Source organism: Lissotriton helveticus, chromosome 1_1 (assembly GCF_964261635.1).
Source record: "Lissotriton helveticus chromosome 1_1, aLisHel1.1, whole genome shotgun sequence".
NCBI classification, from domain to species: Eukaryota; Metazoa; Chordata; class Amphibia; order Caudata; family Salamandridae; genus Lissotriton; species Lissotriton helveticus.
In genome coordinates this window covers 824858827-824880543 of record NC_136057.1, presented here as the reverse complement: position 1 = coordinate 824880543, position 21717 = coordinate 824858827, and positions in this window count along the sequence as shown.

Genomic DNA, 21717 nt, shown 5'->3' with positions numbered 1-21717 from the left:
AGGTCTGACGTCCTTTTGTAGGCAGTGGATATTAGGATTTTCATACATTATAAAACCATTGTTAGCATTGTTGTCCAAAACTACACCAGATTATACAAAGATCTTTACATTATATGTACATAAGAAGGATGGGTGTGCATTGTCAGTTTTAGTGCAGACACACGGAGATAAACAGCGACCTTGTGCTTACTTTTCAGCAGTACTTGATCCTGTAGCACGAGGATTACCTGGGTGTTTTCGAGCAGTTGCAGCAACAGCAGTGTCTATACGACAGAGTGAGGGAATAGTTTTGTCACACAAATTGTTGGTGTTAGTGCCCCATGCGGTAGATGCTTTATTGAACCAAACGAAAACACAGCATTTAACTAGTGCTAGTTTAACAGGATACGAGCTAACGCTGTTGGCGGCACATATTACACTGAAGAGGTGCGCCACTTTGAACCCTGCTACTTTATTGCCATATCCTGTTTCTGAGCCCCAAAAGGAAGAACAACATGATTGTGTTTTTCTGACCGAAGAACAAACAAAGGGTCGTATCGACTTGCAGGATACGCCACTTCCAGATGTAGATGGGGAACTGTGGGTTGATGGATCATGTTTAAAGTTGCCAGATGGTACGACTTCTGCAGCCTATACAATAACGACACTTAAGATAGTGGTAGAAACAGCACGAATACCGCAAACATCAGCCCAACCAGCTGCATTGATAGCTCTAACGAAAGCATGTGAGCTAAGTGCTGGATTATGTGTGAATATTTATACTGATAGTCATTACGCTTTTGGAGTAGTGCACGATTTCGGCCTACTCTGGAAGGAACGAGGGTTTCTGACTTCGCATGGAGTGCAAATCATGCATGGAGAGTTGGTACGTGATCTCCTGAATGTACTATTATGTCCAAAGAAAGTAGCGATAATCAAATGTAGTGCACATAAGAAGGTGACAGACAAAATAGGACAAGGAAATGCTTTTGCAGATCGCATAGTGAGAGATACTGCAATGTTAAAGAATGTCTCTCCATTGAATGTGGTGAAATCGCAGGCTGAGCGATGGCATGACGCCAGAGAAGAAGTATTAGACATACAGAAATCAGCTTCTGAAGCAGAACTTGCAACCTGGGCAACAGAGCTGTGTGTTGGATGATGAGGGCTGTTGGCGTAGTAAAGATATGGAGAGATGGAAATTGCCTGCCGCTTATTTGCAAGCAATGGTTCGAATGACACATGGGCTGGCACATGTTGGAGCTCTTGCAATTACTAAATTGCTTACACAAGTTTGGGAGCATCCTGAGATTGCCAGCACGGCTAAGAGAGTAGTGCAGACCTGTCTGATATGCTTACAGTACAATCCTGCCAAAGGGACTTATACTCCTAAAGGCGGGTTTGTGCCACCTACTGCACCATTCGAAGTACTACAGATGGATTACATCCAGCTTGAGCGCTGTAACAATCTCAAGTATGTCTTTGTGGTGGTGTGTGCCTTTTGTAAATGGATAGAAGCCTACCCCACGAAGGACAATACAGCATTGACAACAGCTAAGGTGTTACTCAAGGAGTACTTCCCGCGAATCGGTGTTTGTAAATTTTTGTGGAATGATAATGGTCCCCACTTTGTTGGGAAAATAGTGGAGTAAGTCCTGAAAGGATTGGGGATAAAGCCAAAATTCCATGCTGTATTTCACCCACAGTTAGCAGGTTTGGTGGAAAGATATAACGCTACTTTGAAGCTGAAGCTAGCAAAGATCGTGGCATCCACGTCTTTGAAATGGCCGGATGCCTTGCCCTTAGCATTACTGTCTATCAGATCAGTACCACACTCCCGATCTGGCCTCACACCTTATGAAGTGGTGTTTGGAAGGCCAATGAATATTTAGGGAGTTCCTAAGCCTCGCTTAATACATGATGTGCCTTGTATAATGATGAACGATTATTTGGCACGATTAACAAATGATTTACTTTCTATTCATCAGCAGGTTCGAGAAGCGCTCCCAGATAAATCTATTGGAGAGGCTCATGATCTCCCTCCTGGGGACCATGTGATGATCCGATCATTCGAGAGGTCCAGCAGCTTAGAGCCGAGGTGGCGTGGCCCTGAACAAGTGTTGTTGGCGACTCGGACGGCTGTGTGAGTCACGAACAAGAAGCGGTGGGTGCATTCCATCTTATTGTCGCCGTGTCTCTCCGGATCTGGTGAATCCTGCTGTGCTGTCTGACTATCGAGATATCTTGGATGCAGAGAAGAGCTCGAAAAGGGGGTGGTGATGAACAGAGTGGCCGACGAGGCTGAAATGCCAAAATCCGGTCCCCGGTAGCTTGTCTCCTTTCTGGTGAAAAATTGGCTTGGTAGTTTGGTCTGCCCTGTTCCCATGATGCACTGGGCCAGGGACAGACTCATTTGCATATAGCCAGGTTCTGAGCTGGGATGGGGCAGTGAGCTAAATAACGGTGATGGATCAAGCCCTGATCTTTGGACTGGGTAAGAGTGGTCTGCTTAATTCAGACACTCTGTTCATCACCACCCCCTTTTCTGAATCGTTTTTGGCCACTATAGGTGTGGCAGGGTATACTCAGACATGAGTCCCTTGCTCACTGCTCCATCAGGATTCAAGCAAGCCGGGCCGACGAGGCTGAAATGCCAGAAACCGGTCCCCGGTAGCTTGTCTCCTTTCTGGTGAAGAATTGGCTTGGTAGTTTGGTCTGCCCTGTTCCCATGATGCACTGGGCCAGGGACAGACTAATTTGCATATAGCCAGGTTCTGAGCTGGGATGGGGCAGTGAGCTAAATAACGGTGATGGATCAAGCCCTGATCTTTGGACTGGGTAAGAGTGGTCTGCTTAATTCAGACACTCTGTTCATCACCACCCCCTTTTCTGAATCGTTTTTGGCCACTATAGGTGTGGCAGGGTATACTCAGACATGAGTCCCTTGCTCACTGCTCCATCAGGATTCAAGCAAGCCGGGCCGACGAGGCTGAAATGCCAGAAACCGGTCCCCGGTAGCTTGTCTCCTTTCTGGTGAAGAATTGGCTTGGTAGTTTGGTCTGCCCTGTTCCCATGATGCACTGGGCCAGGGACAGACTAATTTGCATATAGCCAGGTTCTGAGCTGGGATGGGGCAGTGAGCTAAATAACGGTGATGGATCAAGCCCTGATCTTTGGACTGGGTAAGAGTGGTCTGCTTAATTCAGACACTCTGTTCATCACCACCCCCTTTTCTGAATCGTTTTTGGCCACTATAGGTGTGGCAGGGTATACTCAGACATGAGTCCCTTGCTCACTGCTCCATCAGGATTCAAGCAAGCCGGGCCGACGAGGCTGAAATGCCAGAAACCGGTCCCCGGTAGCTTGTCTCCTTTCTGGTGAAGAATTGGCTTGGTAGTTTGGTCTGCCCTGTTCCCATGATGCACTGGGCCAGGGACAGACTAATTTGCATATAGCCAGGTTCTGAGCTGGGATGGGGCAGTGAGCTAAATAACGGTGATGGATCAAGCCCTGATCTTTGGACTGGGTAAGAGTGGTCTGCTTAATTCAGACACTCTGTTCATCACCACCCCCTTTTCTGAATCGTTTTTGGCCACTATAGGTGTGGCAGGGTATACTCAGACATGAGTCCCTTGCTCACTGCTCCATCAGGATTCAAGCAAGCCGGGCCGACGAGGCTGAAATGCCAGAAACCGGTCCCCGGTAGCTTGTCTCCTTTCTGGTGAAGAATTGGCTTGGTAGTTTGGTCTGCCCTGTTCCCATGATGCACTGGGCCAGGGACAGACTAATTTGCATATAGCCAGGTTCTGAGCTGGGATGGGGCAGTGAGCTAATTAACGGTGATGGATCAAGCACTGATCTTTGGACTGGGTAAGAGTGGTCTGCTTAATTCAGACACTCTGTTCATCACCACCCCCTTTTCTAAATCGTTTTTGGCCACTATAGGTGTGGCAGGGTATACTCAGACATGAGTCCCTTGCACACTGCTCCATCAGGATTCAAGCAAGCCGGGCCGACGAGGCTGAAATGCCAAAATCCGGTCCCCGGTAGCTTGTCTCCTTTCTGGTGAAAAATTGGCTTGGTAGTTTGGTCTGCCCTGTTCCCATGATGCACTGGGCCACGGACAGACTAATTTGCATATAGCCAGGTTCTGAGCTGGGATGGGGCAGTGAGCTAAATAACGGTGATGGATCAAGCCCTGATCTTTGGACTGGGTAAGAGTGGTCTGCTTAATTCAGACACTCTGTTCATCACCACCCCCTTTTCTGAATCGTTTTTGGCCACTATAGGTGTGGCAGGGTATACTCAGACATGAGTCCCTTGCTCACTGCTCCATCAGGATTCAAGCAAGCCGGGCCGACGAGGCTGAAATGCCAGAAACCGGTCCCCGGTAGCTTGTCTCCTTTCTGGTGAAGAATTGGCTTGGTAGTTTGGTCTGCCCTGTTCCCATGATGCACTGGGCCAGGGACAGACTAATTTGCATATAGCCAGGTTCTGAGCTGGGATGGGGCAGTGAGCTAAATAACGGTGATGGATCAAGCCCTGATCTTTGGACTGGGTAAGAGTGGTCTGCTTAATTCAGACACTCTGTTCATCACCACCCCCTTTTCTGAATCGTTTTTGGCCACTATAGGTGTGGCAGGGTATACTCAGACATGAGTCCCTTGCACACTGCTCCATCAGGATTCAAGCAAGCCGGGCCGACGAGGCTGAAATGCCAAAATCCGGTCCCCGGTAGCTTGTCTCCTTTCTGGTGAAAAATTGGCTTGGTAGTTTGGTCTGCCCTGTTCCCATGATGCACTGGGCCACGGACAGACTAATTTGCATATAGCCAGGTTCTGAGCTGGGATGGGGCAGTGAGCTAAATAACGGTGATGGATCAAGCCCTGATCTTTGGACTGGGTAAGAGTGGTCTGCTTAATTCAGACACTCTGTTCATCACCACCCCCTTTTCTGAATCGTTTTTGGCCACTATAGGTGTGGCAGGGTATACTCAGACATGAGTCCCTTGCTCACTGCTCCATCAGGATTCAAGCAAGCCGGGCCGACGAGGCTGAAATGCCAGAAACCGGTCCCCGGTAGCTTGTCTCCTTTCTGGTGAAGAATTGGCTTGGTAGTTTGGTCTGCCCTGTTCCCATGATGCACTGGGCCAGGGACAGACTAATTTGCATATAGCCAGGTTCTGAGCTGGGATGGGGCAGTGAGCTAAATAACGGTGATGGATCAAGCCCTGATCTTTGGACTGGGTAAAAGTGGTCTGCTTAATTCAGACACTCTGTTCATCACCACCCCCTTTTCCGAATGATTTTTGGCCACTATAGGTGTGGCAGGGTATACTCAGACATGAGTCCCTTGCTCACTGCTCCATCAGGATTCAAGCAAGCCGGGCCGACGAGGCTGAAATGCCAGAATCCGGTCCCCGGTAGCTTGTCTCCTTTCTGGTGAAAAATTGGCTTGGTAGTTTGGTCTGCCCTGTTCCCATGATGCACTGGGCCACGGACAGACTAATTTGCATATAGCCAGGTTCTGAGCTGGGATGGGGCAGTGAGCTAAATAACGGTGATGGATCAAGCCCTGATCTTTGGAGTGGGTAAGAGTGGTCTGCTTAATTCAGACACTCTGTTCATCACCACCCCCTTTTCTGAATCGTTTTTGGCCACTATAGGTGTGGCAGGGTATACTCAGACATGAGTCCCTTGCTCACTGCTCCATCAGGATTCAAGCAAGCCAGGCCGACGAGGCTGAAATGCCAGAAACCGGTCCCCGGTAGCTTGTCTCCTTTCTGGTTAAGAATTGGCTTGGTAGTTTGGTCTGCCCTGTTCCCATGATGCACTGGGCCAGGGACAGACTAATTTGCATATAGCCAGGTTCTGAGCTGGGATGGGGCAGTGAGCTAAATAACGGTGATGGATCAAGCCCTGATCTTTGGACTGGGTAAGAGTGGTCTGCTTAATTCAGACACTCTGTTCATCACCACCCCCTTTTCTGAATCGTTTTTGGCCACTATAGGTGTGGCAGGGTATACTCAGACATGAGTCCCTTGCTCACTGCTCCATCAGGATTCAAGCAAGCCGGGCCGACGAGGCTGAAATGCCAGAAACCGGTCCCCGGTAGCTTGTCTCCTTTCTGGTGAAGAATTGGCTTGGTAGTTTGGTCTGCCCTGTTTCCATGATGCACTGGGCCAGGGACAGACTAATTTGCATATAGCCAGGTTCTGAGCTGGGATGGGGCAGTGAGCTAAATAACGGTGATGGATCAAGCCCTGATCTTTGGACTGGGTAAGAGTGGTCTGCTTAATTCAGACACTCTGTTCATCACCACCCCCTTTTCTGAATCGTTTTTGGCCACTATAGGTGTGGCAGGGTATACTCAGACATGAGTCCCTTGCTCACTGCTCCATCAGGATTCAAGCAAGCCGGGCCGACGAGGCTGAAATGCCAGAAACCGGTCCCCGGTAGCTTGTCTCCTTTCTGGTGAAGAATTGGCTTGGTAGTTTGGTCTGTCCTGTTCCCATGATGCACTGGGCCAGGGACAGACTAATTTGCATATAGCCAGGTTCTGAGCTGGGATGGGGCAGTGAGCTAATTAACGGTGATGGATCAAGCCCTGATCTTTGGACTGGGTAAGAGTTGTCTGCTTAATTCAGACACTCTGTTCATCACCTCCCCCTTTTCTGAATCGTTTTTGGCCACTATAGGTGTGGCAGGGTATACTCAGACATGAGTCCCTTGCACACTGCTCCATCAGGATTCAAGCAAGCCGGGCCGACGAGGCTGAAATGCCAGAATCCGGTCCCCGGTAGCTTGTCTCCTTTCTGGTGAAAAATTGGCTTGGTAGTTTGGTCTGCCCTGTTCCCATGATGCACTGGGCCACGGACAGACTAATTTGCATATAGCCAGGTTCTGAGCTGGGGCAGTGAGCTAAATAACGGTGATGGATCAAGCCCTGATCTTTGGACTGGGTAAGAGTGGTCTGCTTAATTCAGACACTCTGTTCATCACCACCCCCTTTTCTGAATCGTTTTTGGCCACTATAGGTGTGGCAGGGTATACTCAGACATGAGTCCCTTGCTCACTGCTCCATCAGGATTCAAGCAAGCCGGGCCGACGAGGCTGAAATGCCAGAAACCGGTCCCCGGTAGCTTGTCTCCTTTCTGGTGAAGAATTGGCTTGGTAGTTTGGTCTGCCCTGTTCCCATGATGCACTGTGCCAGGGACAGACTAATTTGCATATAGCCAGGTTCTGAGCTGGGATGGGGCAGTGAGCTAAATAACGGTGATGGATCAAGCCCTGATCTTTGGACTGGGTAAGAGTGGTCTGCTTAATTCAGACACTCTGTTCATCACCACCCCCTTTTCTGAATCGTTTTTGGCCACTATAGGTGTGGCAGGGTATACTTAGTCATGAGTCCCTTGCTCACTGCTCCATCAGGATTCAAGCAAGCCGGGCCGACGAGGCTGAAATGCCAGCAACCGGTCCCCGGTAGCTTGTCTCCTTTCTGGTGAAGAATTGGCTTGGTAGTTTGGTCTGCCCTGTTCCCATGATGCACTGGGCCAGGGACAGACTAATTTGCATATAGCCAGGTTCTGAACTGGGATGGGGCAGTGAGCTAAATAACGGTGATGGATCAAGCCCTGATCTTTGGACTGGGTAAGAGTGGTCTGCTTAATTCAGACACTCTGTTCATCACCACCCCCTTTTCTGAATCGCCTAGAAGAGCCCAGCCACTACGCCTAGCGAATCCGAGGAAGCCTTCCCGAACCACACTGTTTCTGGTGCAGCAAAGTATAATCTACGATCGAGAAAAGCAGTTTTGTGCGAGACTGGTTGAGTTACCGTTCTGAGGTTTGCGAAAACGGAAGCCGAGAATATCAAGGGGGGGATCAGTTCTGTCCAGTGTAGCGACACCCGTCTTGAATCTCGGAGAAGAAACCAGCGGCTACTTTGGAGCTCAGCACTCATTTTATTTTTAGTTTTATATTGAATATAAAAGACAAAATACTTCAAGAGTGTCCCTTTTGGAAGCCAAAGTGGAAGATTTGGAAAATAGGGCCCGGAGACAAAACCTTAGACTTTTCGGAATACCTGAAGGAATAGAGGGGTCAGATCCGAGAGCCTTTATGGTTAAACTTTTTCAAAGGGCCTTCTTGGACCTCGCGGACTGGGACTGGGACTCCCAACTCCAGAGAGTACATAGACTTCCACTAGTTCAAAGGAACACCAATAGTAAATTTCCGAGACCCTTCTTGATTTATTTCGGTAATTTTCTTTTGAGACAAGCAGTAGCATTAAAAGCAAAACCTAACAACCCTGTTACTGTTGATAACTTCACTTTTTTTGTGAAGTCAGACTTAACCAAGGCCACCATGGATAAACGTTGGGAACTTCGGAAACTAATAGATGCCTTTAAAAACCTAGGATGTTTGGCCTATCTTCAAGAGCCGGCTCGCCTTAAGGTTATTCGCGATGGGCAAGTGGTCTTCTTCACTGACCCCCTATCAGCGGAACAATGTTTGGAAAAATTTTCACGGGACAATGAAAAAAGAAATCAAAAAGAAAAAGAAAATTAGGGTTGCATCTTTGTGTAAAATTCTAAAGGGACTGGCCTGTATACAGTGATATGCTTATTTTTTCTTCTTGCTTTAGACGGGGATTTTTTTCGGGTTTGAATAGAATTGAATATAGACACTATAAGACACAAGTAGGCATGAATTAATTATGGTTAGTGCAGCCACTCATGCATGTTTCTTCACTGCGCTGCCATGTTAGCGGCAGCAACGCTAGAGGGGAGCTCCCCCCCAAGAAACAGGGAGTCGCAAGGGAGGGGGTGGGGTTGTCACAAGGGCAGGGGTGGCAACGGGTGTCGTGGGTGGGGAGGGGTGAAAAAGCTAAAAAATATGATTGCAAGATTTGATGATATATTTTTGTTTAATAAACGTAGAAACGAAAAGGTAACGAAGGTAAAACGTATCGAGGAAAAGGAAAACAACATATCTATGATCTATATCTATATCAAATAAATGCTTAAGTTAAGAATCCTATGTTGGAATGTAGACGGCCTAAACAGTAAAAGCAAAAGAAAATTAGTACAGGAAGAGATTAAACTGTATAACCCTAATATAGTGCTGCTGACGGAAACTCATATAAAATATCAAGATAGAAAGGTGTTAACCCAACTAGGCTATGAATTGGTTATTTGTACTTCTTTAAATGAGACTATAAGGGGGGTCGCTATTTTAAAACAAAAAACGCTTCCAGTAGAGATAATTAAAACGGCCTCTGATAACAGAGGTAGATGGGTAATAGCACAGATGCAAGGAGTGAAGGTTAAGCTGGTACTATGTGTGGTATATGGCCCAAATATTGATAAACCTAAAATCTATGAAGACCTAAGCTTAGAATTGTTAGAGTGGGAAGGGGAAACCATGATTGCTGGAGATTTTAACTGTGTTATGAACTATAAAATTGACTCTACGGGGCCAATGAACTTCAAACGAATGTATAAAGTAAGAGCTGCAATTTTAGAGCTTGCAAGATTAAACAACATCAGAGATATATGGCGGTCCAAACATCCCAGGGTGCCCGGCTTTACTTACTATTCTGCCCCGCACAGATCATGCTCTAGGATAGACATGGTATGGGCCTCGCAACAAATTTTAGAAAAGTGTGCGATTGAAATCTGTCCTAAAGTCACATCCGATCATAACCCTCTTCTTTTGGATGTTAATTTGGAAAATCAGAATGTAAAACCACGAAAGTTCACTTTTCCTAGACATTTGCTAGTTGACCAAACATTTATCTCACTAATTAAAAAACACATACAAGAATTTATTGAGTTAAATGTTGATACGGCTAGTATCAATATGGTATGGGATGCTTGTAAGTGTAGCATTAGAGGGTGTGTCCAGCAATATGTATACAGGCTCAATGCAGAAAATTATAACAAAAATAAAGATAAGACATCTAAATTGTTGGACCTGGAAACTCAATTGGCTGAAGCGACTTTGCATTCAAAAAGCGATATTGAGGGGCTTAGAACACAACTGGTGGAATTGCAAGCTGGACTCAGAAAAGAGCTGAGAGAAAGATATGCGGTTAAACTACATAAATACAAGTTAGATCAATATGAAGGTGGTGATTGTATAGGAAAAGTATTGGCTTTTAAAACGGCAGATAGAAAAGCAAAAACTAGAATAAAGGAAATAATAGGATCAGATTTAGTGAGTTATGGACAAGAGGATCAAATATTAAAACAATTTGTTAAATTTTATCAGCATTTATATACCCCAGAGGAGCCATCGAACGAAGCAGAGGTTGTAAAATATCTAGATCAATACCTAAGACCATCTCGTGCATTAAATCACGAAGTAATTCAGCAATTAAATTCTGATATTACTACTGAGGAGATCAAACTGGCTATAGACCATTTACCATTAGGTAAGGCGGTAGGTGAAGATTGCATACCAGGGGAACTTTATAAATTGTGCTATTTTGAACTGGCTCCACTATTACAGAAAGTTATCAACTCAATTATTGTCTCTAAACAATCACCACCTTCATGGAAACTTGCTAAAATCATATTTTTTCTGAAGAAGGGAAAACCGGAAAATGAGTGCGGCTCATATCGGCCCATATCTCTACTCAACTCTGATGTGAAAATTTTCTCAAAAATGTTAGCTAATCGGCTAGCACCCCATATGCCGGATATTGTTAATTCCCAACAACATGGCTTTGTGATCGGCAGAGATACTACATTGCATGTTAATACTTCCATAACTGCTTTGGATGTAGCTGAAACGACTAACACCCCACTCGGTATGATAATGCTAGATGCTGAAAAAGCATTTGACCGAGTGGGGTGGGAATATCTGTGGTCAGTACTAATTAAAATGGGCATAAATGGTTTTTATTTAGACTGGGTTAAATCTCTTTATGATGATCCACGGGCCGTGATCAGCTATGGAGGTATAGATTCTGACGATTTCAAGATTGCAAGAGGTACAAGACAGGGATGCCCTCTTTCCCCTTTATTATTTGCTCTATCTCTAGAACCCTTTTTAAATGCTCTAAATGATCAAATTAATATAATTCCAGCTCAACATGGGGATATAACTCTTAAATTAACTGCCTTTGCGGATGATATCGCAATATATACATCGGATGTTTGTAAATCTATGCCCGCAATTATAGAAGAAGCACATAAGTATGGGAAAATCTCCGGGTATAAGTTAAATGTTAACAAAACCCAAATTATACTCAACTATACTCCGGCTACATGTAGCTACAAAACCTGTAATGAAGCCGTATACTTAGGTATTAAAATTACTGCCAAAGTGGAGAAAATTGTGGAAATTAACTATGGGTCATTCCTTAAAGATACGGCTGAGAGTTTTAAAAAATGGCACAAGATACCTTTGAGTTTGTTAGGGAGATTAAACTTGATAAAGATGAAAATTTTACCTAAGTTCCTTTATTTGTGCAGATCCATACCGCTTCAACCAAACAAGATTTTTTTTAGGAAATTGGATGGTATCTGTAGTAGCTTTATCTGGGGGTATAAGAAAGCACGAAGGGCGGTAAAATTTCTGACACTTCCAGTCTCTAAAGGGGGTCTAACGCTGCCGGATTTTAACCGTTATTTTTTAGCTACTTTTCTTTTACGCACCAGGAGCCTATTAAAAAATACCCCTTCTCTATTTTTTCATCAATACATGTTGGGGGCAGATGCTAATCAATTTCTACTACGGGTCCATGATCCAAATTATTTCAAAAGAGTAAAGTTTAAGATTGCAAAACATGCTATACGAATTTGGGATAAAATTCTGCACACTAGTAATAGTTCATTTTTCAACACTGAACTTAGATTATGGAATAATCCGGGCCTTCCCGACATATTTTCGGACGGTTTGGGTAATCGATGGATTAGACAGGATATAACTACACTAGGAGATCTTTACTGTACTACTGGGTTGAGGGACTTCGAGAATCTAAAAATTACTAACGGGCTTACGGATGACATGCATTTTAAATATAGACAACTAAGAGATTTTTTCTGTAATAAACTGAAAATAACGCAAGTTAAACAATCTGATATTATTGAAGGTATCTACTCAGAAAAAACTAAATCATTAATCAGGTTGGGATATCAATGGCTTATTAAGGAGAAGGGCGATAACACAACTCAAATCGCAGCCAAATGGTCTCGGAGATTAAATCAAAACATAAATTCTGCACAGATTGGAAATGCCCTAACTCATTTAAGTGAAATAGTTCACTCCTCTAAGTTGAAAATGCAGCTATATAGGACAATTACGGAATTGTACTATACGCCGCAAAGAATATCTAGCTGGACACATGGTAACTCGCTGATAGAGAAATCTAGGTGTGCTAAATGCAACACTGAGGCGGCTGGAATTGAACACATGTTATTCTCATGCCCTGTGCTCTCCAATTTTTGGAATCGCATATCTTACCATCTTCAATTCAATCAGATAAACGCATCGGATCTTACAATACAAATGGTTTTATTAGACATCCAAGAAAAGAACTACCCTCATAAGGATCTCTTAACGATTTTGTTAGCATGTGCTAGATTAACAATAGCTAGGGGCTGGATTTCTAAAGAACCCCCTAGTGTAGCGGATTGGCTAGCTCTGGTTTACGAAATTAGAACTATGGAATTGGCTTTAGCTAAACTTAGGGGCCCTAAAGCTTTTCGGAGAAAAGAAAGGATATGGATGCACTTTTTCGAAGGTTAAGATGTATGATTTAGATTAGTTTAAATTTTGTCTATCTGCTTTTGTAGTTTATTACTGTAATAGTAGAGCTAATGTGGAATATAGGCTTAACAATTAAGTATATGTTGTTGGCACTCCTCAGTCTTTGTTGTTGCTTTTATTAATTGTATTTGTATGTTGAATACCGAATGGAATTGTAATGAATGATATCATTTCTTGCACTCAATAAAAATGTTAAAAAAAAAAAGAATATTTTGTTTTTGAAGCTATGGCACCTAACACGATGGGAAACAAGAAAATTCTTGGTGCTGTGATTTTTGTTTCTACCATAGTGGTAATAGCAGTAATAGCCTGGATCGTAGAACGACTGATTTCGGCGAGAGAATATTTACTGGCTACCACTCCAATCCCATCTGAGCATTTTCATTTTACTCTGCCTTATCATGAAGAGAGCGATACAAAAGGGGATGATGGACGGAGCGTTTGAACATATCAAACACTCACCCCCAGTCAACTGATCTGGGTTTAATCCATCACCATTCTTTAGCTCACTCGACCACCCCAGTTCAGACATGGCTATATGCAAATCAGTCTGACCCCGTGCCTCATGGGAACAGTCCAGCCCGAACTGCCAAGCCATGTCTTCCCTGGACCGGAAACAAGCATCCTGGGACCGGTTTCGGATTCATAATCCTCATCAGCCAGGGTATCTTGAATCCAGTGGCCAAGTGAGCAAGGGACTCACGTCTGAGCATACCCTGCCACACTTAGGGCGAACAAAGCGATACAAAAGGGGATGATGGACGGAGCGTTTGAGCATATCAAACACTCACCCCCAGTCAACTGATCTGGGTTTAATCCATCACCATTCTTTAGCTCACTCGGCCACCCCAGTTCAGACATGGCTATATGCAAATCAGTCTGACCCCGTGCCTCATGGGAACAGTCCAGCCCGAACTGCCAAGCCATGTCTTCCCTACATTCTGTCCATCTACTGTGTTTTTTGCAATTTTCACCCCGAGTGGGCTGGGTATGCTCAGACATAAGCGCAGGTTCTCCACACCACTGGAGTCAAGCTATCCAGGCTGATAAAGGCTTATAGCCAGAAACCGGTCATTGGATGCTTGATTCAGGTCTGGGAAAGACATGGCTTGGTAGATCGGACTGGACTGTTCCCATGAGGCACAGGGTCAGAGCTGATTTGCATATAGCCAGTGTCTAACCCAGGGTGGTGTGGAGTGCAAAAAAACGATGGATTTAGTCCCAGATCCTTGTACTGGGATGAATGTATGACATTGTTCTACATTCTGTCCATCAACTGTGTTTTTTGCAATTTTCACCCCGAGTGGGCTGGGTATGCTCAGACGTGAGTCCCAGGCTCTCCACACCACTGGAGTCAAGCTATCCAGGCTGATGAAGGCTGATAGCCAGAAACCGGTCCTTGGATGCTTGATTCTGGTCTGGGAAAGACATGGCCTGGTAGTTCGGACTGGACTGTTCCCATGAGGCACAGGGTCAGAGCTGATTTGCATATAGCCAGTGTCTAGCCCAGGGTGGTGTGGAGTGCAAAAAAACGATGGATTTAGGCCCAGATCCTTGTACTGGGATGAATGTATGACATTGTTCTACATTCTGTCCATCAACTGTGTTTTTTGCAATATTTATGAAGAGAGACATAGACAGACTTATTTGAATAATAGCTTCATTCAAATCTACATCATACCCATAATATGACGTACACCTCGAACTGTTGGGTATGTGGAATGTTGCCTGGACATCAAAAGAAAGGAGGAACTCCACTTATTCCTCTTCCGTTTTCTCATAATGGTTCTTGTAATGCTTGGTACACTCTTCTTTTTACCTTGAGATGGCCAACAAAAGGTGGACTACTTTTCCGACTTAATAAAGTTTGTTACAATGACAGAGATGGTTACCCACAAGCGGAAGGAACTAAATTTGAATGGGAAGAATATCGACCAGACAATGTATCTTCACCTCATATTTTTACTAATCAAAGAACTGCAAATATGTCTAGTTTATATATGATTACGGTTATTGATACCAAGGCTGACTTATGTGTAAGAAATAAAGGTACTATTCCGGTAGGGAAAAGTGAGTGTACTACTACTCTAACATTTGATACACCAAATGGTATCGCCTTTGTAGCCTCACAAAATACTTACTTTATTTGTGGAAATAAGGGCTACCACCGTCTTCCCATTGGGTGGCTAGGAACCTGTTATATATCTTTTGTATTACCCCCTGTATGTATTGCCCCGCCCATGTATCATAACGATTTTGTGCTATATCATGATTTTATATTGAATAGAGTAAAAAGGACATTAGATATTGATGATATTGACCAAACCGACACTTCTTTGCAGCAATATGTAGACTTCAATTTAGGCCTGTTTTCATTTGTAGGTGCTGCCCTAAATAGTAGAAAAATAAGACTGCTAACACGTGTTGTGGAAGCTGTTTCTAATGAAACTGCCTCTGCTTTAGGGAACTCGACTGAGGAGCTCCAGATTGCTAGAATTGTAATGCTTCAGAACCGAATGGTTCTGGACGTAGTATTAGCTGATCGTGGGGGTGCATGTCGCATTATCGGTAGTAGTTGTTGTGTATACACCCCAGATCATTCGCCTTCTGTATATGATGCTATTTCTAAATTACACAAAATTGCTGCTGAAATCCATCCTGAAAATGGTACATGGACATTCTCAAATTGGTTCTGGACTTTGCTTAGTACCTGGGGTTGGAAACTCTTGACTATTCTTTGTGTTATCATTGGAATACTCTTCTTCTTTTGCTTATGTATTCAATGTGGCCCTACATTATGCTCTGCATGTATTACTGCTTGCATCCCGTCCAAACGAGCTATTGCCAAAAATGAGCAAATGATTAGCAAAGAAATAATGAACATAATGTTGATTAATATTGATGATGAGTATCCTGATTACTTCCGATATGAGGTAGCTTCAGCTAAATGCTAAAAGGGCCGTCTGTCGTAATTTGGCAGTGATCGGGTTAGCATTTGCTTCAGCTACACAAACTTTCCTTATTAGCTTGACCATGTTTGCGGAGGCCATTTTGTATTCCTGGCTTCTATTTTGAGTGAACGCGCTGCCTCGTGGTCAGCATGCCCTTTTGTCCTTTCTCTTTACTGATGACCATTTACTTTGCCCAGCAACTGGCTATTTTTAGCAATGTTCAAGCTTGCGCATGCGTATTTGAGCATTTAAGGTTAATGATCGGTCACTGCTTAGGAACGTTCTCCAAACTGACCAGTGGTGTTAAACTCCTCCCATAAGTTGGCTGTGTTCCAAAAATGCCCTTATATGTACCTAAATTGTGTAAAGTGTATACCGCCTACTTTTTGAATTCTTGTTAAACTGTATGAAAGAAGCCACGCACCGATGTTCGGTGTGATACTTCTTGCATTACCGAAGGGTGCTGTCGGATTGTACCACCACCCCATGGGGTCTTAATAAACTTTTCTTTTGCATTTCCAGTTTCCGTGCCAACTTCCATTCTACGGTGGCGAGAGTTTTTGCAGAGTATGTAGATCTGTTGAAACCCAATACCACAGGGTTAGCAGCCTGGTCTTCAAGACATTTTGAAGAGCATATCTCCCCAGGCCGGCCTTCAGGTATGGTTGGCATTGAGTGGCTTCATGTGATTTTGCGAGGCCCTCAGCACCACGAATTACTCTGATCGTATCTATATCCCGGAGCATTGAGATGGTCTTTCCCTGTTTTTTTAACAGGTGTTTTAGGCTAACTGTTGGCAGATTTAATATTTGATCAGGTGTCAGGCATAGTGTTTTATTAGCTGAAGCATGCTACCTGGCCCATCGACTTGTTTGATCCTTGAAGAGTGTTTAAAGTGCTTCCCTTAGGGTACCCGGGCTAGCCTTGTTCACACAGTGGTATAGCTTCACTATGTCTTTTTTACATTCTATGTTCATTGATGTTAAGTTAAACTTAAGTCTGATCAGTGTGCGCCTTGTCGAGAATGGTAGCCTGAAGATTTTCCTGAAAGCCATAATATGTAGATGCTCCAGTTTATCGGACGATAGGCCCAGGAAAGCCAGGTGGCCATAGCTGATTGTTGAAAATAGCTTGGCTTGTATAACTCTTCGGATGCCCTCAGTTGAGTGACTCACAAGATTCTGATGGATTTTACATAGGGCATGTGTGACCTTAGCAGATTTTGTCTTCAATGATTTGGCCTGGGATGTTGTTCTGCAGGTATCTAAGAATTGTACACCCAGGTAGGTATATGTATTTGCAGTTGCAATTCTAAGTGGTCCGATGTTCCAACCCAACAGAGATTTTCTTGGTTTATGTACAAAGATCAATACCTTGGTTTTATTTGCATTATTTTGGAGCTTGTTTTCTGAGTTATATAAATGAAGAGTCTCCAATGCCCTTTTCATGCCTACTCTGGTTTGGTCCAAGATGACAAGATCGTCGCATATTGCATGATGAGTATTCTAAGGTGACCCAATTTAGGTGGAAAAATATTAGTTTTAGAAAGTGCCGCTCCAGGGTCCGCAGTGTATAGGTTAAACAGAGTTGGCGCAATCACACAGCCCTGTTTTAACACTTTGTTCGTATAGGTCTTGGCAGTTGCGTGTGACTGTGTGAGCTTCGTGCGGACCTATGTGCCAGTATGGAGGGACATTATAGCTGCCAGAAGTTTCCCTGGTATCCCCCACTTTGCAAGCTTTTCCCACAGTATATTGCGGTCGATGCCATCAAAGGCAGCACTGTAGTCAACAAAACAGGTGTACAGGGGTTGGTTTATCCCCTCTGTGGCCTTAGATTCCAGATATGATAATGCTATGACAGTTCGCCCGGAATCCAGTCTGGTAGTATGGTATTATTTGGTTGTCTATTATCCATTCCTCCAGCGCTTTCAGTAGGACTTTTACGTATGCCTACCCATCCACATCAAGTAGAGCAATTAGTCTATAATTCTCAGCTGTAAGATGTTGCCTTTCTTATAGATTGGTTGCAGAATGGAGCCTTTCCACGAGTCTGGTACTCCTGAGGTATTGAAGCAATGGTTGAATAGACAGTGCGTATGTGGTGCCCAGAAGGCACGATCTTAATTAAAAACACTTCCCGGTAACCCGTTCGGTCCTGGGGCCCCATCCTTCCTTATGCCTTTCAATGTGAGCAGGGTTTCTTTTTCGCTAAGAGCGAGGTCCTTATTCTCTTTTCCGCTAGACAATTGTTTATAGCTGCCAATGGTTTTCGTTTAGATTTTTCCTGGTCAACGTATAACTTGGTAGCATAGGCTGCCCATTCCTTGGCAGGTATTGCACTGTGTGTATTGCTTCTACCATTGAGATTATTGAAGTAATTCCAGAATCCCCTGCTCTTGCTGGGGGCAAGCAATGCATACATACATTTCCATTTGTATTCGATGATTCTCCATTTCAACTCCCAGAATATGTTTTTGTGCGCTCTTCTTGCTGCTTTCAAACGTAATTCAGACTTTGAACATTTTTTCCTTCGATACTGTTGCTCAGTCAAGCGACACTGCTTTTTGCTCTCTTTAAATTCTTTAAGGTCGGAAAGGATGACAGGTCCACTACCACGATGTTTTCCTTTGTATGCCAATTGTTTTCATGCAGTCATAGCGTTGGATATTGACAAAATGATTTCCGGCCAATTCGTATGTGGACTAGTTATGCATTTTGCCTTTTACCAGGCATTATATTTCTCTTTGTTAATCAGACCCCATTTTATACCTCTTATCCGTGCAGTATCCGTGTTCGTACCGATCATTTTGCCCGCCGTTAAGTGCTCAAAGTGCATTGTTGTGTTTATATTGACCAGGATTGATAGTGGATTGTGGTCACTTGCGGTAGTGTTAGTCACCTTATATTCTTTACACCTCCTCTGAAGGTTCTGGCTTGAAAAGATGTAATCCAGCGTCAAAATATTCTTAAAGGTCTGTTGTAGCTTCATATTTGGCGGCACCACTTGATTTGCACGTTCCAAGCTGAATTCATCGATACAGGCTTCCACAATATATAGGGCATTGTCTCCACGGTGGCCGGCCGAGTTGCACAGGTCTCTCATGTTGAAGTCCCCTGTAATGATGCATTTATGACCTGGGTTTTCGTAGAGATATTTTCTAATTAGGCCGGTAACCATCCTTGAGCTCGCATTTTTTGTCTTATTATTTGGGTTAATGTATAGGGTAATTACCGCAATTGTAGTTGGAATTCCCTCTATCCTTACCTCCTTTAGACTGACAATCAGGATGTCGGGCGAATTTGCGGGCCATTCCTCCATCTGAACTTGCAAATGCAAGTTTACATAGATTGATACCACACCATGAGGTCTTCCGAATAAGTTTCTCTTACTTGCTAAGGTGTGAATTGCCTGATAGCCTTTAATGGGTGTTGGCGTTGTCATCCATGTTTCCTGTAAACATAAGATGTCTCCCGATTTGAGAAGGCTGAAGGCATCCTTATTTGCTAACGTTGATTTGAGGCCTGCCACATTCCAGCACATAAGTCTGAGCGTTGTTCTTGTTTTAACTGCTTCTGTGCTAGGGATTTGCCCTCCCTTTAGAGTGCAGAGCCATTGAGATCCAAGCCCAGTCTTCTGCAGTAATGTCCAGAGTCGCTCTTATCTCCGTGCATTGTCTGGTAGCTTCGCCCTTCACAAATTTGATTTTAACATTGTTATCCCAGTGTAGGCTCGGAATCGGTCTTATGCCCTTTAGAGTGCAATTGCGTGGCTCTGCTGCAGTTGATTTTTGCTGCCTCTGCAGCAGTATGTGCGGATACTTTTCAGTTGGAAGTGTGTCTATGCGAATCTCCCAGCCACTGAGTTCATCTTTTTCTGCCATAATAGTTTGAGTGTCCTGCTTGTTGATCAATTTAGTAAGTGTAGACTCCCTATTGCTAATGAAGGGACAGTTTTTAAAATGCACCGCTTCAAGATGTGCTGATTTTAAGTAGGCCAATGAGGGTGTGCAGGACAGGATATATAATAGATTTGAGTGATTTAAGTTATCACCCGGGCCTCTTGTCTCGAATTCAGGCGTAAAAATCACTGTATGATTTATTTTTGGCTGGTGTTCTTTTCCCAGGTTATTTCCATTTTGCACATTGCTTTCACTCTCATAGTCATTTGATTGGATATTAAGACCTATTTGGTCATTGTTCCAGCACGGTGTAATTTGTGGTTTCCCATCTGAGGCGGCAAAGGAGAGTTTACAAGTCTGATGTTGATTGACCAAAGTCATCTGCCGTGCCAGTATCGGTTTCGAGGATGCTTTGTTTTGTGTATTGTGTTGAAATTCCGTTGTGAAAGGGCATTCTTTTATTGGGCTAGTTTCCTGCATAGGTGCGCTTGTTTTCTTTTCTGCCTTTTCGCAAGGTTGAGTTTCTGTGGTGTTACGTCCTAATGGTTGGCTTATCTTGTTTTTGTTGATGTTAAGTTATGCCTTTGCCTCCGGGCTTTCTGCTGTTTTGATGGCATTAATCAAAACGACTTTTGTAACCTCGACATACGAATGAGTTTGCAAATTGACGGCATTACCTGTTTTAAGCTTTGTGGTGGTTGCCTTGGCTGAACCCTCAATTAGATTTTCATTTAGAGGATTTGGAACCGGGGTTTCCGGGCTAGTGTTTTTTTATGTAAAAATGGGATAGTACCTCAGACCCTTATTGGTGCTTATTGTGCCCTTATCACTCTGACCATTGTTCGTCCTGAGTGTATTCAGCACTTCCTTCATTTTTTGTAAGAGTGCCATTGCACTTTTCCTTTTGTTCATTTTCAGGGATTTCCGAAGTTTTTTCTTTTGCCGTCTAGATATTTGTCCTTCAATCAGTCTTTGAACTGATGTCCTGCCATCATCTCTGGCCACTGCACTGGGTGTTGGGCTCCTGCACTTGTATTCTAGTTTGTTATTGATTGTGCTTAATGTGCCCCCACCTGATCTTCTACATTTGTATGTATGGAATTCTACATAGGGTATCAAATATGAGGGTGATTCATTTCCCGTCAATCTGCCCTTGGACAATGTGCACCTCTCACCATTTCTAGGGTGGGAAGTGTTGGCTTTTAATTCTTCAATACCCACAAATGTACATGTTTCTGGGCATTGACAGACATACACATCTAATCAGTTCTTTTACACTACTTACCACTCATTACATGAAATGTACTACTGAGCATTTCTCTCCATTGGTGGTGCAGACATCCACAGTAGTAAAACCATTCACTCCTATGATAAATCCTTTTGTGAATTCCTAGAAGACATAAAGGGAAATGTTTGCAGCCATAATCGTAGACTGATGGTAAAAAATACCTTTTTGCCTCAAGGTCAATGTGTTTCCTCGATAAAAACAAATGAAACAAGATTTGATCAAATTTCTCCTCAGCTCGAGCAGCAGCATGGTGCCTTATCCTGAGCAGCTCTTTGCAGCTGGATAATTGAATGTTTGTTTAGTCCAAAATATCCTTAACTTGCTGCAAAAGTAGAAACTGAAAGAGACAAACGTTTACTACTGTGTGCGCTGTAAAGGCAAATCAGAAGCACCAACATCCTCATATTTTTCACCAGAGAAGAGCTACAGCGAAGAATTTCTGTGTGGACTATAACATGTCTTGAAGGCAATTGAGAATGCATATATAAGTAGCATTTTAAACTTCTTTGGAACTTAAATACTTAGATTACATTGAGTTTTTAAAATTTCTGCTTGCGGAGATCCTAGTCGGTTCTTTACACTTAGGAGCAGCTAGGTTTTCTCTGTGCTTATATATAAATGTGTGCCCTCAAAAGTGCAACAGACCAAGCTATGTACAGTTGCTGAAAAGTAAATGTGATATATGAGCACCATGCTTGTCTTGAAGATCCTGCTATAAAATCAGATTGTAAATGTGGGAGGATTGTACAACTTAATGAATGATGACAAATGCCATAAGGATTGGCCCCTACTTTTACAGTGGCCTTTTTCTTGTACAGCC